The sequence below is a fragment of the Pseudophryne corroboree genome, chromosome 9, assembly GCF_028390025.1.
Source record: "Pseudophryne corroboree isolate aPseCor3 chromosome 9, aPseCor3.hap2, whole genome shotgun sequence".
Lineage (NCBI taxonomy): Eukaryota > Metazoa > Chordata > Amphibia > Anura > Myobatrachidae > Pseudophryne > Pseudophryne corroboree.
The window spans coordinates 86,839,548-86,857,898 of NC_086452.1; the positions used below are offsets into that span (position 1 = coordinate 86,839,548).

General features: G+C 46.3%; 1 long non-coding RNA gene across 1 annotated transcript in view; it reads left to right on the forward strand.

Annotated features, from left to right (window-relative positions):
• The window catches only part of LOC134956717 (uncharacterized), a 59,222-nt gene extending 41,074 nt beyond the window's left edge, over positions 1–18,148 (forward strand). Inside the window, exon 3 of the long non-coding RNA XR_010186122.1 lies at positions 17,590–18,148. This is a non-coding gene — a long non-coding RNA (uncharacterized LOC134956717). The remainder of the gene's footprint in view (positions 1–17,589) is intronic.
• The last annotated feature ends 203 nt before the right edge of the window (positions 18,149–18,351 follow it).

Below are 18,351 nucleotides of genomic sequence, written 5' to 3' on the forward strand. Positions count from 1 at the left end.
TGCTCATGGGTGCTGCTAGGATTCTTGGGCAAGTCTCTGAACTTCTTCCTGTAAGACTCTGGAGTGATGAAGAATCGCTGGAGGAGGGCCTTCGCGACTTCGTCGTAGTTCCCACAGTCCTCCGTGGCAACTCCTCGATAGGCCTCCAAGGCCTGTCCATGCAGAGTGGGCACAAGGTGTCTCACCCACTCTGACTTGGGTAGATCGTGTAGTTTGCAAGTCCTTTCAAAAACTTGTAAATGTCCATCAATGTCCCCATCACTGTCTGCAAACTTGGCAAACTGAATACGTCCTGATCTGTGTACAACAGCTGACAACGGCTCCCGGGGTACCACGGCCTGTGGTGCCCGCTCCGCATGCCACATCCGAATGACAAGCATGCGTTCTTGCTCCGTTGCCCTTTCCCCCAATTCCGCTAGCCGATCTGCTAGGGTATCCGGGCCGCCCCCCCTGGGACGTTGGGATCCTGGCCCTGCTAGGGATTGCTGGGAAACATTGCTGCTGTGAGAGAGGGCGGGGCTTGTGGTTCTCACCGGTTCCTTACGAAGGTCCACTGTTGGGCCGTCCTCTGCGATGCTGACGCCGTCAGTGCTTTCCACCTCCGCCCGATGAGACTCCTCCACGCTCCTGAGCGCCGCCTTCATGACGCTTCTGGACGCGTTGGAAGGGATATCCACACCCTTCCCCTGGCATACGATCTCCAGATCCTCCTTGGACATTCCGCTGAATTCCGCCATCTTGTGCGTTCTCCTGCGCTGCAGTTACTCCTCTCCTGAGTAACTCGGCTTCTCCAATCGGGTGACGAAAAGCCGCCTGGGAATATCCCACCACTATGCCACCAATTTCTGTGACAGGACGGTACCGTACGGAAGCACTCGCCGCTTCCCGTCGACTGCGCACAGAATGGAAGGTCAAGCCGCACGAGGCCTGACCACATAGGGGATTCCCGCTTACCGTCAGTAACCGCCTGTTACTGACTCCACCCACTGCGTTGTGGGCGGGTTCTCGCTGCCACCACCAAACTCCTAACCTGCCGTGGCGTTTGGAACCACGGTTCTGCTCTGTATGTGCCGACGCACTGCCTTACCACACCTGTGTGGTGTTGACGAATCCCCTCTAGCCACTTGCTAGGCCTCTACCGGTAGCTGGCGGAAGGCGGAGCTTGGAGACGTCAGGTGCTTCCCTGGACAGCCGGAGAACGGGGCTAGGTTTGGCCTAACCCTGTAGGTCACAAGATGAAGCAGTCTTGAGGCAAAGATGTTTATTGCTCAGATAACCTTTAAAAAGGCTCCTCCCTATTGCTAGGGGCAACAGCATACAATCAAGATGTTTTCAGCAGAAGAAGATGTTACAATTACACACTCCTATGGGCCAACTGCCCTTCTTTTATCCCTCTCCAAGACCCCTTACCACAGGGGGTAAGCCCGCCCTGTGGTGCACAACCAATCAATGTTTACCCATGAGCTGTGCATGCTCTGGTCTCATGCACACCTAACATTGTTCCCTATGGACAGTGGGGAGTGGTCGGTCTCCTTGGACTCTCCCATCTGGGAGAGTCAGGATACTCCCCGGTGCCGTTCAGTCTGGCTGGGGGGAAGTTTCCCTCCTAAACTGACTTCCAGAAACCTGCCCGGGACCCCTCTCACTGCCTGCAGCCTGGATTTGGGCTCCAGAGCTGGGCAGCCTGGCTCCCCGGTCCATGTACGTTACAAGCTGTTCATGCTAATTAGTACCCTAATAGGACATTCTGTACAGAGATACTAAGTGCGGTGATTTGGCATTCCGTAAATAGCTGTTTGTGCTAATTAGTACACTAGTAGAACATACTGTACAGAGATACTAAGGACGGTAATTTGGCATCTAGGAACTTACAGAGGAGCTATTATCTCTCTCCATTATACATAGAAATATTAAACTTGCCACTGTACGTTACAAGCTGTTCATGCTAATTAGTACACTAGTAGAACATAGAATACAGAGATACTAAAGACTGTAATTTGGCACCCAGGAACTTAGGGAGGAGCTTTTATCTCTCTCCATTATACTTAGAAAGATTACAATGGAGAGAGATTAAAGCTCCTCCCTAAATTCGTGGATGCCAAATCACTGTCCTTAGTATCTCTGTACAGTATGTTCTACTAGTGTACTAATTAGCACGAACAGCTTGTAACGTACAGTGGCAAGTGTAATTTTTCTAAGTATAATGGAGAGAGATAAAAACTCCTCCCTATGTTCCTGGATGTCAAATTACCATGCTTAGCATTTCTGTACAGTATTTCCTATCTAGCCAGAAACCCTGCATCCTGTGCAAGCTAGGCGGACAACTGGAGGGGTCCCGAAACACGGTTGCTTCCCGTTTCCCTTTCCAGTGTCACATAAACTAGTGGTTGGTCTGCCCCGAAAGCCAAGAGTCTCCTCTTTTGTATGGTACCAGTGCTTAATCTCTGGGACACCCAGAACCAGAGATATCAGTACGCAAATTGGACCCATTTTCCCATAGACTATAATGGGCCCGTTAATTCAGACCCACCATGGGTTCCGACGCTTGCCATGAGCCTTGTGGGGGTCACAGAAACTTGGGGTTGGTACCCTCCAGTAGCTAATTGTCTCCCCTTCCATACCAACCTAGCGATGAAGGCTCCCACGCTGAGAGTCCCAAAGTGCCAACCTATTTTTTTCTATGTTCCCGTGACATTCACTTTATTATTATTTTTTCTTTGTTATACATTCAATGAAAGGGTGCACACAGGTTTCACATAAATCAGAGTAGTTGGGGGATTTTCCTACATACAGTAGTATACTTTTGCACATGTCTTGTAACCTGATCGGAACTCCCTCTCTGTCTACTGCATGTACTTTGCAGGCTCCCAGGGGGGAAGGGGAAAGTGGGATGGGGGTAGGGCGAGGCAGTGGAAAATACCGTGTTCAAAGAAAAGGCATAATCAAAACCATGGGGAACTTTGCGGTGTATCGTTATGTGCATTGACCTCGCTTATCCCTATCACCCCTGTGTATTTTAGCTAGGGTATTCTGACGCTCCTTCAGCATTGCTTCAAATCTGTGCTGTTACTAGCTCCATAGCCGAGTGTCTCCATGGAGCTAGGAGTCACAGGCGGTAGCCATTTCAATTGAGTTTGCCCTGCTATAGAATTGTATGTGTACCATACAGTGCATATCTCTATCGCCCCTGTGTTTTTTGGCCAGGGGATTGTGACGCTCCTTCAGCATTGCACCGTAGCCTGCAAAACTTATACCATCTCTCACTCCATATCCGAGCGCTGCCTGTCACATGGTGGGGGTTCAGGGGCAGTGGCCATTTTGCCAGTGTGCTATGCGATCGAGTCCGGTGTACCGCAATGTGCATAGACCTCACTTATTCCTATCGCCCCTGTGTATTTTAGCTAGGGGATTGTGACCCTCCTTCAGCATTGCCCCATAGCCTGCAAAATCTGCACTGCTACTTGCTCTGTAGCCTAGGGCCTCCATGGGGCAAGGAGTCATAGGTGGTAGCCATTTCTATTGAGTCTACCCTGCTACAGAATTGTATGTGTACTGTACGGAGCATAGAACCTCAACAGTAGAACCGCTCCTGCAGCTTTGCCCTGGTTTATGTGAATAAAAATAATAATAAGGTGTCTGGAAAAAACTAACATGCATTCGTACTTTAGGAATCGAACCCGGGACTATGAGTATAGGAAGCGGAACACTTCACCACTTCGCCGCAGACAGATGAATAAATCCATTGGTTTTGATTATGCTGTAATGGCTACGGGATTAGGACGCTAACATACTGTACAAAATTCCTAATCTCAAGAGGCAATAGTGAACTTCTAACACGTCAATTTGCGACAGTATACACTACTGGTTTTATGTTGTTTTGTCTGCGGGACTTGGACGCTCACATATTCATAAAGTACTGTAGATGGATCATATACTGTATGCTGTACTATTTGCATCTGTACCGTATATACTGTATTAAATAACGCAGAGCAATGAGTATTTACTGTATTAAATAATGCAGCGTAATAAGTATTTACTGTATGCAGTGTAATGAGACGCCTTAGAAAAGTAGTCCTTATTATATATTTCAGTATTGTATTTTATGGGAGACCACACGCATGCGCAGTGGTGATTGTAAAAAGCGACATCTGGTGGATGATCACAGGTATTACATGTAAAGGTAACGCCAAACGCTCTCCGTGCGATTAGGTACGCCTCTCTGTGACTAGGCGCGCCTCCCTACACCTCGGGACGCTGCGTATGCTCGATCAGGACAAACGCCTCAGCCAGTCAAGATAAAGGTGGCTACATCTGTACACGGTCCCTAAGATTCACAAAAATAAGGACAAACCTCCTGGAATGCCAATCATTTCGGCTAATAGTTCACTATTCCAACCCATTGCACAATTCTTGGACACTTTGTTACAACCTTATGTCACAAAACAAATAACTTACCTCAAGGACACCACATCCCTACTCACTAAATTACAACAGTTACCTGTTCTTCCATCTGATACAACACTGTGCACACTAGATGTACACAGTTTATATTAGTGATGAGCGGGTTCGGTTCGTCGGAATCCGAACCCCCCCGAACTTCACCCTTTCTACACGGGTCCGAGGCATTGGAAATGATAGTGAGAGTACGTGGCTGGCGTCCTCTCAGTTTTATTCAGGTGGCTGCAAATATCTGTGCTCACTGCTTTATTGTGGGGACTGGGGACCAGCAGTATTATATAGGAGGAGTACAGTGCAGAGTTTTGCTGACCAGTGACCACCAGTAGTATACGTTCTCTGCCTGAAAAACGCTCCATATCTGTGCTCAGTGTGCTGCATATATCAGTGCTCACACTGCTTTATTGTGGGGACTGGGGACCACCAGTATTATATAGGAGGAGTACAGTGCAGAGTTTTGCTGACCAGTGACCACCAGTATTATACGTTCTCTGCCTGAAAAACGCTCCATATCTGTGCTCAGTGTGCTGCATATATCTGTGCTCACACTGCTTTATTGTGGGGACTGGGGACCAGCAGTATTATATAGGAGGAGTACAGTGCAGAGTTTTGCTGACCAGTGACCACCAGTATTATACGTTCTCTGCCTGAAAAACGCTCCATATCTGTGCTCAGTGTGCTGCATATATCTGTGCTCACACTGCTTTATTGTGGGGACTGGGGACCACCAGTATTATATAGGAGGAGTACAGTGCAGAGTTTTGCTGACCAGTGACCACCAGTATTATACGTTCTCTGCCTGAAAAACGCTCCATATCTGTGCTGCATTGTAGTATATAGTAGAAGTACAGTGCATAATTTTGCTGACCACCAGTATATAATATATAGCAGTACGGTACAGTAGGCCACTGCTCTACCTACCTCTGTGTCGTCAAGTATACTATCCATCCGTACCTGTGGTGCATTTCAGTTGTGCGCAGTATATATAGTAGTAGGCCATTGCTATTGGTACTGGCATATAATTCCACACATAAAAAAATGGAGAACAAAAATGTGGAGGGTAAAATAGGGAAAGATCCACTTCCACATCGTGCTGAAGCTGCTGCCACTAGTCATGGCCGAGACGATGAAATGCCATCAACGTCGTCTGCCAAGGCCGATGCCCAATGTCATAGTAGAGGCATGTAAAATACAAAAAACAAAAGTTCAGTAAAATGACCCAAAAATCAAAATTAAAAGCGTCTGAGGAGAAGCGTAAACTTGCCAATATGCCATTTACGACACGGAGTGGCAAGGAACGGCTGAGGCCCTGGCCTATGTTCATGGCTAGTGGTTCAGCTTCACATGAGGATGGAAGCACTCATCCTCTCGCTAGAAAACTGCAGTGCCACTCCTAGATGGGCCAGGTGTTTGTGTCGGCCACTTGTGTCGCTTAGCTTAGTCACACAGCGACCTTGGTGCGCCTCTTTTTTTCTTTGCATCATGTGCTGTTTGGGGACAATTTTTTTGAAGTGCCATCCTGTCTGACACTGCAGTGCCACTCCTAGATGGGCCAGGTGTTTGTGCCTTCTGTACCGTACTGCTATATATACTGGTGGTCACTGTCAGCAAACTGCAAAACTAAAATGCACCACAGGTATAGAATCTAGATGGATAGTATACTTGACGACACAGAGGTAGGTAGAGCAGTGGCCTTCCGTACCGTACTGCTATATATACTGGTGGTCACTGTCAGCAAACTGTAAAACTAAACTGCACCACAGGTTAGAATCTAGATCAGTGGTTCTCAAACTCGGTCCTCAGGACCCCACACGGTTCACGTTTTCCAGGTCACCCGGCAGCTGCTCTGTGTATCACCAACTGACACATTTTAAGAATCTACAGGTGACCTGCAAAACATGAACCGTGTGGGGTCCTGAGGACCGAGTTTGAGAACCACTGATCTAGATGGATAGTATACTTGACGACACAGAGGTAGGTAGAGCAGTGGCCTTCCGTACCGTACTGCTATATATACTGGTGGTCACTGTCAGCAAACTGCAAAACTAAAATGCACCACAGGTATAGAATCTAGATGGATAGTATACTTGACGACACAGAGGTAGGTAGAGCAGTGGCCTTCCGTACCGTACTGCTATATATACTGGTGGTCACTGTCAGCAAACTGCAAAACTAAAATGCACCACAGGTATAGAATCTAGATGGATAGTATACTTGACGACACAGAGGTAGGTAGAGCAGTGGCCTTCCGTACCGTACTGCTATATATACTGGTGGTCACTGTCAGCAAACTGCAAAACTAAATGGCACCACAGGTATAGAATCTAGATGGATAGTATACTTGACGACACAGAGGTAGGTAGAGCAGTGGCCTTCCGTACCATACTGCTATATATACTGGTGGTCACTGTCAGCAAACTGCAAAACTAAAATGCACCACAGGTATAGAATCTAGATGGATAGTATACTTGACGACACAGAGGTAGGTAGAGCAGTGGCCTTCCGTACCGTACTGCTATATATACTGGTGGTCACTGTCAGCAAACTGCAAAACTAAAATGCACCACAGGTATAGAATCTAGATGGATAGTATACTTGACGACACAGAGGTAGGTAGAGCAGTGGCCTTCCGTACCGTACTGCTATATATACTGGTGGTCACTGGTCAGCAAAACTCTGCACTGTACTCCTCCTATATAATATACTGGTGGTCCCCAGTCCCCACAATAAAGCAGTGTGAGCACAGATATATGCAGCACACTGAGCACATATATGGAGCGTTTTTCAGGCAGAGAACGTATAATACTGGTGGTCACTGGTCAGCAAAACTCTGCACTGTACTCCTCCTATATAATACTGCTGGTCCCCAGTCCCCACAATAAAGCAGTGTGAGCACAGATATATGCAGCACACTGAGCACAGATATGGAGCGTTTTTCAGGCAGACAACGTATAATACTGGTGGTCACTGGTCAGCAAAACTCTGCACTGTACTCCTCCTATATAATACTGCTGGTCCCCAGTCCCCACAATAAAGCAGTGTGAGCACAGATATATGCAGCACACTGAGCACAGATATGGAGCGTTTTTCAGGCAGACAACGTATAATACTGATGGTCACTGGTCAGCAAAACTCTGCACTGTACTCCTCCTATATAATACTGCTGGTCCCCAGTCCCCACAATAAAGCAGTGTGAGCACAGATATATGCAGCACACTGAGCACAGATATGGAGTGTTTTTCAGGCAGCGAACGAATAAAACTGGTGGTCACTGATCAGCAAAACTCTGCACTGTACTCCTCCTATATAATACAGCTGCTCCCCAGTCCCCACAATTAAGCAATAAGCACAAATATTTGCAGCAACATTAATAAACGGAGAGGACGCCAGCCACGTCCTCTCCCTAACATTTCCAATGCACGAGTGAAAATGGCGGCGACGCGCGGCTCCTTATATAGAATCCGAATCTCGCGAGAATCCGACAGCGGGATGATGACGTTCGGGCGCGCTCGGGTTAACCGAGCCATACGGGAGAATCCGAGTATGCCTCGGACCCGTGTAAAATGGGTGAAGTTCGGGGGGGTTCGGTTTCCGAGGAACCGAACCCGCTCATCACTAGTTAAAAGGATGCAGTTCGCGACTTCCTACTACACTGGCTAGCACACCTATGGTGCCTGACTGCCCATGCTGCGCAAACTCTGCAGCTCTCTTCCTACCATGCCATAGCTATCCAAAACTGACTCAGAGAAATAACTAAAATGATCACTGGATACTGCAAATACGCTGGAACGGGTTCACTACGGCTGGCCGGCGGTCGGGCTCCCGGCGACCAGCATCCCGGCGCCGGGAGCCCGACCGCCGGCTTACCGACAGCGTGGCGAGCGCAAATGAGCCCCTTGTGGGCTCGCTGCGCTCGCAACGCTACGGGCACGGTGGCGCGCTAAGCGCGCCACACTATTTTATTCTCCCTCTATGGGGGTCGTGGACCCCCACGAGGGAAAATAAGTGTCGGTATGCCGGCTGTCGGGCTCCCGGCGCCGGTAAACTGAGCGCCGGGAGCCCGACCGCCGGCATACAGAAGACCACCCGTAGGAACAAAACACACTGAAAGTCCCATTGTGATCACCCACTGACATACTAGCAGATGCCTCATCCACCGGAGCATCCAGATCTGATAGCTCTTCCTCAGACCCTGCATATAAAGTAAAATACTTAGCAGTAGAGACATCAGGGAGAGGAGAAACCAAAGGAGCAGCAGAAGGCAAACCAGCATTTGCTAAAGCCTGCAAAACCTGGACAACTATCGGGGTCAATTAATCAGCGGAAAGGGGTAAAGGAGACAAAGACGTAGTCTCAGCTGCAACAGGTGACATAGCAACTGACTGGGACAGTAAGGGGTTACCAGCCGACAGACTATTAGAATCCCTGTCTCTATGCCTGTGTGGGGTAGGTAAGGGGCATCCTGCCTGCTGAGAAGTAACCAGGGAGGATAGAGCCTGGTTGCCAGCAGCCATAGGGCCTAAAACAGGCTGTAATACAGCCGCTGCAGTCAGGAGTGAAGACACAGCAGCACTGTCACCTGACTGTCATCACCCACAGGGAAAATCGGCCTCTGGTGCCCCTTCCCCCTTGCCGTCCTGCAGGAAGCAAAATGGCAGCCATGATGGGACTCACTACTGGCCGAATTGTTGGTGGGTGGCAACCTGTTTAAACTTAATGCCTCACTGACAGCTGGAGAAACCCAAGTGGCAGGTCTCACATCCACCTCTGAGTTGTGTATTCGACCTTTGTGGCTGCTGTGGACACGCACCTGCTGCAAATCAAGCAAAAAGTGCTGACTAGCAAAACATGGCTAAAAGAGGTAGGGTCACTAGGTGGACAGTCAATAGGTAAACAATCAATAGATAGACAATGTCTTAGAAAGACAGGGCCAAAAGGTCAACAGACGAATGATAACACAAAAATATGTAAACACACAGTTTTTCTTGAATTTTCATCATTTTTAGGGTTAGGGTTAGGCACTTGGCAGAGGGTTAGGGTTATGCTGTGGAAGGAGACAGTTACTGTTAGTCACTAGAATAAGGTTAGGCAGGGTTAGGGTTAGTCTGCGGAAGGAGACAGTTACTGTTAGTCACTAGAATTGTTATGAGCCGCTGCAGTGGCTCTTTCCCCATTGCATTCTGTATATGTTTTACTTCTGTTTCTGTTCCCCTTGGCTATTATGGGGTGTCCGAAGTCCACCCTTAAGGAGTAGGTACTGTTATGAACCACAAGCAGTGGTTCATTCCTGTTTGCTTTCTGTTCATGAATTTTATGTTATATTTCTGTTTGCATGCCAGGATTTCTCTTGTACTCGTTTAGAAGATTCTTGTTGGCCGCCTGTGGCGAGTCTGTGTAACTGCAGCCTGTTTTCTATGTGTTTAAGCCTCACCTGTCAGCAGTGCTTAAAGTGGTCCTAGAGAGGTGGTGGAACTCACCCCCCTTCCCACGGTGGCAATTCAAGAAAGGTATTCCGCGTGCCGTAGGCGGGCGCCGCAAAAAGGGGCGTGGTCTCAAAAAAGGGGCGTGTTACACAATAGTAATAATGCCCACAGTAGTAGCACCCCATAATACACATAATGCCTACAGCAGTAGCGCCTCTTATACAATGCCCACAGTGGTAGCGCCCCTTATATAGAGCCCATAGTAGTGGTGCCCCTTATGCAATGCTCGCAATAGCAGTGCCCCTTATGACCCCAGGAGTGATGCCCCTTATGAAGTGCCCCCTTTACAATGCCCTCATTAGTAGTGCCCCCAGTAGTAATGCCCTTAATGGTAATGCCCCCAGTCGTTTAGCCCCTGTAGTTATGCCCCCTTGTAGTTTAGCCCCCAGTAGTAATGCCTCCAAGCAGTAATGCCCCCAGTAGTTTAACCCCTGTAGTTACGCCCCCAGTAGTAATGCCACTGTAGTTATGCCCCCAGTAGTAATGCCCTCCTGTAGTTTGCCCCCTGTAGTTTGCACCCAGTAGTAATGTCTCCCAGTAGTAATGCCCCCAGTAGATGCCCCTCTGTAGTTTGCCCCCCAGTAGTAATGCCCCCCCAGTAGTAATGCCCTCCTGTAGTAATGTCCCCAGTAGTAATGCTCCTCAGTAGTTTGCCCCCCAGTAGTAATGTCCCCCAGTAAATGCCCCCCAGTAGATGCCCCTCAGTAGCTTGCCCCCCAGTAGTAATGCCCTCCTGTAGTTTGCCCCCTTGTAGTAATGTCCCCCAGTAGTACTGCCCCTCGGTAGTCTGTCCCCCAGTAGTAATGCCCTTCTGTAGTTTGCCCCCTTGTAGTTTGCCCCCAGTAGTAATGTCCCCCAGTAAATGCCCCCCAGTAGTAATGACTCCAGTAGACGCCCCTCAGTAGTTTGCCCCCCAGTAGTAATGCCCCGTAGTAATGACCTCTCAGTAGTTTGCCCCCCAGCTGCTACACAAATAAAAAAATAAAAAAACACAGCACACACCATACTTACCAAGCCCCGCTCCTTGTCCGGCCGCTGCAGTCCTCTCGCCGCCCGCTCCCCTGCACTATGAGAGAGACGTCATGACGTCTCTCCCATAGCGCGCACTGACTGAGCCGGAAGGCGGAGCTCAGTACTGAGCTCCTGCCTCCGGCTGCCGCTGTGCGGGAAGACGGGTGCCCGCTGGTAACACACTCTCAGTGTGCGCCCGTCATCTCCCTGCAGCGACGGGGACACATCGCCGGGTTAGGTGAGCCAGAGGAGGCGGAACTGCGTTCCGTCTCCAAGTGGAACTGACGGAACGCAGTTCCTCCCCGTTCCGGCTCACTTTAACCCCTGCCTGTCAGATATTTGGTCATTATGTGGTGAGTCTGTGTACTGCAGTCTGGCTCTTGTCTGTGTTGCCTCACCTGCCAGTATTTTGGCCATTACCTTGTGCCTGGCTTCCAGCCATCCTGATTGGGGCGTGCTTCCCTTATTACCCAGCTAGCCCTGCAGTCCAGGGCCGGTGATAGAAGTTTGTTGTTGTACCTGTATGTTCCAGTTCTTGGTTAACTTCCTGCAAGCTTGTTCCTGGTCCCTGTCAGCAGCTTCCTGTGGAGCCTGTCTTCCTGCCTCTGGTGTGTTCCTGCGTCCAGCTTGTGTACTCCAGTGTCCTGTGTCCAGTTTCCTGAGTCCTGTCTGAGGAATCATTTTCTGCTGTCCTCCGAGTTGCCTTCTAGTAAAGTGGTCTGGTATCTGAAGCTTCTGGGTTCTGGTCGTTTCCTGCACACACCTGTTGTGGTGTCGTGAGTAGCGGCTCTGCGCACTTTATGGCTGAAGCCATATTGTCTATTTTTGGTTGTGTCATTTTTGCAGAGGTTTCCGCCTTACTACGACAGGTTCGTATTTGGCAGTTAGGTTGCATTACTTGATTTGCTGTTGTTCCAGGTGGCCGTGCCGCACATAAACTACTTTGTTATTTTTGTATCCTTCTCTGTTTTAGTCGTGTCAGTCTTAGTTAGTTTTCCCCTTGTTCTCCTTGGTCTCGGTTAATGCATTGTCTCCTATTAAGACCGGGGGGCATCGGAGTCTGGGCGGACCTAATTCGCCCATTCAAATGCTGCTGCCGTGGGCACAAGAAACCATAGTCTTGCAGGCGTTAATTGACCACTGGGAAGGACAACGGAGTCAGGGATTTTTGTTAGGGGAAGCTGCATATCTCAGTTCTATCGCAGCTTCACGTACTGTATCTGTAACCGGAACCCTTCTATTTCCACCCAATCTCTTGGGTTCCAAGTACGTTGAGCATAACAAGAATAAGGTTAGGCAGGGTTAGGGTTAGGCTGTGGAAGGGGACAGTTTGGGTTAGGCACTAGGGGGAGGTTAGGGCTAAAATAACAAAGAAGTGTCAACAATTTGTCTGTTGACCTTTTGACTCTGAAAAGGAAGTTGTGGGTCCACACCAGCCAAAAGGATAAGCAATATAATGATAAATATAAAGAAACCAATATACTGACTGTTGGTATTAATATAAAACAGTACTCAATTGGTGCTCACAATGATTTTGTAGATTGGACTACAAGGAAACAAAGGAAGAAAAAAGACAAAATACTCTTTTTTGGAGGCACTCTTTGAAAAATGAAAGATATATGTATATATAATTTTTATTATCCACTAGCGATTACAATGTAAAATGTAACCTTAATTTAGTTCCTAATTAAAAATTCTCACAAATGGTGAGCCTCATGTTGAATATTAATAAAAACCTTGATTGCCTTTGTACCAAATAGGGTACAAGGTAAGGAGGTGAAAATATCAGGAGAGTGTTGTTTGGACTTCTTAAGCAATGACTTGAGGGTATCCTGATGATCAATGAATAATTCAGATCTTATTCATATCAATTGTCAAGCTATGACATTGTAACATTGGTGATCAGCACAATGTAGTATCAAGGATAATGGACTCTAAGAATAGTTTTTATAATACAAAAGTGAGGAGTAAAAGTTTCCTGAGCAAAATGCCCACAATACCTAGTATTCCCTGGTCTCCCATCTGAGTACTGACCAGTGTCTGCGTTACTCCTGATTGACAGGCTAGTAGCGCACAGCCAAGCAGGAGAGCGTCATGTCCCTGATTGGCTGCTGGGATCTCCAGTGACAGAAGTCACAGGGGGTCCCGGCATTCGGGGAAACATGGAACCCTTTTAGTGGCGTGGATCGGACTTTCATTTTTTTATTTTAGACAAGGCCGTGGATTACTTCAGGAAAGAAGAGGACCGATAATCACTGGATAATAGGTTTGTATATTGGAATTTTGGATTTACAGGTAAACGTTTGGATTCTACATGGAGAAGGGGACGTGATTGGGCGGCGTGAGATGTAGGTAAGTATGTATGTTGTAGAACTACAGGTACCAGCGGTCCCGTTATTTCCCCGCATGCTGGTACATGTGGTTCTCCAAGTACCAGCAAGCGGGGGAGGCTTGCTGGGACTTGTAGTTCTAAAACAAAAGACAATATTCGTTTTTTACACACAAAAAAGCTATCAGCCTCCCATCCACTCAGAGCCGGATTAAGGCTCTGGGGGGCCCGGGGCACTTCAGAGAGCGAGGCCCCTAATTAAAAGGCAGGCAGCTGATAGATATATATATATATATATATATATACACACACACACACACGTATACATACATACACATATAAATACAAATACATATATACCCACGCATATACAGTATGTTTACATATACTGTATATGCACACTCAGATATATACACAGATATAGATATATATACAGACAGATATATATATATATATATATATATATACTAACAAACATTTATGCACATATGTATAGACACAAACGTGACGTGAGGCATAATAATACAGCCAGCCTTACTTTTGCTGGCAGGCTGCTGTAGCACAGGAGACAGGAGAGTGAGTGTTCGTTCCTCTCCTTCTCCAAACACCGCTCCATACTGCTGCCATTCCCTACACTACATTCTCTCATACAGCCTGCGCGCTCAGACGGTGACTGAGCCGCAGGCTGTTACACTATTGGACAGCTGAGCCGTCATTCAGCTGTCCTGTACTGATAGGCGGCGCCGGCGCCACGGCTCAGGTGTTAGGTTGCCAGGGCAACCAAATGGGAGCCGGGAATGCAGCGCAGCGCCGCAGATCCGTAAGAGCTCCGATCTGCGGCGGGGGCCCTTTTAGGAAGGGGGGCCTGGGGTACATACCTCCCGGCCCCCCCCCTTAATCTGGCTCTGCATCCACTGCCCAGGGATGGGGGGGGGAACAGCCTCGGGCTTCACCCCTGGCCCTTGGGTGCCTGGAGGGGGGAGCCCTTGATTTAAGGGGTCCCCACTCCCCCAGGGTACCCCGACCAGGGGTGACTAGTTGGGGGGGTAATGCCACGGCTGCAGGGACCTACATAAATGTGTCCCCTGGCTGTGGCATTATCTTCTCGGCTAGTGGAGCCCAGTGCTGGTTTTAAAAAAAATGGGGGACCCCTACGTCTTTTGTCCCCCGTATTTTTTGAATCAGGGCTGGCCCAAGAGCCCGGTGCTGGTTGTCTAAATACAAGGGTACCCCAGTCAATTTTTCACCGGTACTTAAACTACCAGGACCGGCTCAAGGAGCCCGAGCCTGGTTATGCTTAGAAGGGGGGACCCCACGCAAAAAAATTTTTTACATTTTTAACTATTTCTGACCATTTTCCACAGAGAAGCATGCACGGATCTCATTGATCTGTGCATGACTATCTAAACACGCCAGCAAAGAGCAGGTCTATTTGAAAGCTCCTTTTTTTTACGAATTCTATGCTTTCCCAGCAGTGTTTGGCTATTGTTGGCAATGATTGAGAATACAAATTCTGAGTACTAAGTGCTATTTAGTACTCAAATACAAAATACCATACAAAGACACTAAGCACAGTGATTTGGCATCCAGGAACTTAGGGAGGAGCTTTTTTCTCTCCCCATTATACTTAATACTAAGGGATTTGGATACTTACATATCCCTAACATCAATAGACCATACTGTACCTGTAACACGTTCATTTGCATCTGTATATACTGTACTATTTGCATCTATACTGTATATACTGTTATATACTGTATGACATACTGTAGCGTGTAGCGTAATGAGACGCACCAGTAAAGTAGTTCTCATGCTGTAGTTCAGTATTGTATTTTAATGGAGACCACACGCATGCGCATTGGTAATTTGAAAAAGTGACATCTGGTGGATGATCGCAGGTATTACACTCAAAGGTAACGCCAAACGCTCTGTGCGCCTCCCTACGACTAGGCGCGCCTCTCTATGACTAGGTACGCTGTGTATGCCCGATCGCGACTAACGCCTCAGCCAGCCAAGATAATGGAGGACCCATCTGTATATGGGTGAAATTAATAGACACATGAGTTATACTAAGACATACAGTAAGACTCAAAAGTTATACAACAGCAAAAATGACTAAGGAATTGAAAGTACTTACTACTAGAGCAGTAAATCAAAAGATAATAACTCAGACTGAATTTGATTAACTTAATATAAAAAATCCATCGATACCCACAATATACTGTATGTCCTCCCGAAAATACATAAGGACCCCCTTGACCCTCCAGGACGTCCAATTATTTCAGGTTGTAATAGTGTCACTAGCAATCTATCTGCCCTTGTAAATTTTTACCTACAACCATTCGTACAGAACACAAAGCATATTTGAAAGATACCGGTGACGTATTGCAAAAACTTTCTTAATATGATTGGCATGAAGGTGATCATTTATGCAGTGCCGATGTAGGCACACTGTATACTATTATTGAAAAAGAAAAATGTCTAGCTGCAGTATCTCACTTTTTAAATGTAAGCACTTTAGGGGTAGAATTAAAGAATTTTACCCTAGAAAGCATTGCTTTTATTTTAGTAAATAATTATTTTATATTTGATGGAACATTCTATATACAGCATATGGGTACTGCTATGGACACCAGGTTTGCCCCAGTTATGCCAATTTATTTATGGTGCACTGGGAAGAACAAGTGGTGTTTGGTGGGGAGGAGCTGGGGGTGAGCCTGGTGTCCTGGCAACAGTTTATAGATGATATAGTTTTTAAATGGAGAGGGAATTTGCAGGAATTGAATAGCTTTTGCACTTTATTAAATTCTAACGAGCCTTCTATTAAATTGACTTCTAATATTAGCACAGTGGATGTACCCTTTTAAGATCTTAATATATATGTGGAGATGGGTCAATTAAAAACTCTGACTTTTTTCGTAAGGCAACAGACTCAAATAGTTTTATTGATATAACAAGCCAACATCATTCCAATTGGCTGGGGTCAATCCCTTTTAGTCAGTATATACGCATTAAAAGAAATTGTACAGATGATGCAGTTTGTAGTGAACAACAAAATTATCTAAGAAATTTATTGCTAAGGGTTACTCCACCGAATTATTTAAAAAAAACAACCTAGAAATAGAATAGATAATATTGATAGAGGAGATCTTTTGAAAGAAAAGGTAAATAAACAGGATGATAAAAATAAAGATTTTCAATGGGCTTTTATAAGTCAATTTAATGCAAGACATAAAGAAATAGAAAATATTTTTAAGACTAATTGGAAGCTGCTAAAACAATTATTAGGGGGTGTTCTCCCAGATAAACCTATTTTTATCTATAAAAGAGCACCCTATTTGAAAAATAATTTAGTGAAAAGTCATATTTTGAGAGTAATCCAAGACAGAGTATACGCACAAAGGGTTATCACAATTGCGGTGATTGCCTAATGTGCAAAACTGTTAAAAGTAAAGAGAAAAAGCTAACACATTTGGTGATTAATGGTAAGTCTGTTGAAATGAAAGAGTTCATTACTTGCCATTTTAAAAATATTATATATGTCTTGGAATGTACTTGTGGCTACTATTATGTAGGGAATCCACTAGATGTTTAAAAGTGAGAGCAGCAGAGCACATTTATCCGTAAAGGATTAATGACACACACTGTCGCCTCTCATTTTAAAACGAATTATCAAGCAAATGAGTGCAATATACAAAGTTTTTATGGTATACAATAAGTACAACCAAATTGGCGAACAAGGGGGGTAATTCTGAGTTGATCGCAGCAGGAACTTTGGTAGCAATTGGGCAAAACCATGTGCACTGCGGGGGGGCAGATATAACATTTGCAGAGAGAGTTAGATTTGGGTGTGGTGAGTTTAATCTGCAATCTAAATTGCAGTGTAAAAATAAAGCAGCCAGTATTTACCCTGCACAGAAACAAAATAACCCACCCAAATCTAACTCTCTCTGCACATGTTATATCTGCCCCCCCCCCCCCTGCAGTGCACATGGTTTTGCCCAATTGCTAAAAAATGTCCTGCTGCGATCAACTTGGAATTACCCCCAAGGAGCATAGATAAAAGGTTGTCCCAATCAGAAATGAGGTGGATACACCATTTAGGCACCCTTGTTCCCAAGGGACTCAATGGTGACTTTGAGCATAAATGCTTTTTAGCTTAGTATTTATATCCTATTTCTCTAATATTTTATATATCTGCACAGTTTGTCCATGGTTCGCTTTTTTTAGTATATTGATCTGTTTATATAAATCTGCTGCTAATATCTATCTTAATCCATATGTGTCACTAATTTTGTTTTTATCTTTGAGGTACCGCTATGTTACTTGGATATATTTTACTATTGTGTGTAATGGATATTTGTTATTACACATCTGGAGAAGCTTTGAAAATGCCCACATGCAAGAGATTACTGATATCAGTGACTGGAATGCAAACAAACCTATGATATGATGATTTCCGGCCGGGTGGAAAGCACGGCCATACTGTTTCCGGTCGCACGATCCCCCTGCACATGTGCATGTGGAACGGTATACCAATTAACGGCAATGTAGAACAGCTGGACACTCTATTAGTTAGGGTATAAGTAGGAGGATTTGGGAGATGTCTACACGCTTCTGAGGAAGGACTATAATTGTGTGAAATGCGTTAAGCGTATAATATCCCCGCTGTATCATCCCGTTGAGGCTGTCATCTTCAGCTGGTGCCGAGTCGCTGTGTTGGATCCCGGATTCTGGAGCCATTTATCCAAGGTTCTTCTGTTCATCTGGAGCCTCCAGGACCCTGCTACTAGTTGCTGCTAATGCCGTTGGGGATACGTCTATGTGCTTTTTTTCATCTGTCTGGTGTAAGTGCGATGTAGAAATATATTTGTGTGATTTTAAAAGGATAATTGCACTATTGCACTTTCTCTGTTTGTACTCCTTTATGAGCTTTAATGCTCAGGGAGATGTGAAGGGATTACAATTTGTTACAGAGTCGTCAGTCCAGGGTGCTTTCATCCATCTGTGATCTCCAGGATCCTGAGACCAGTTGCTGCTAATACCTATGGCAGAGGTTCCCAAACTGTGTGC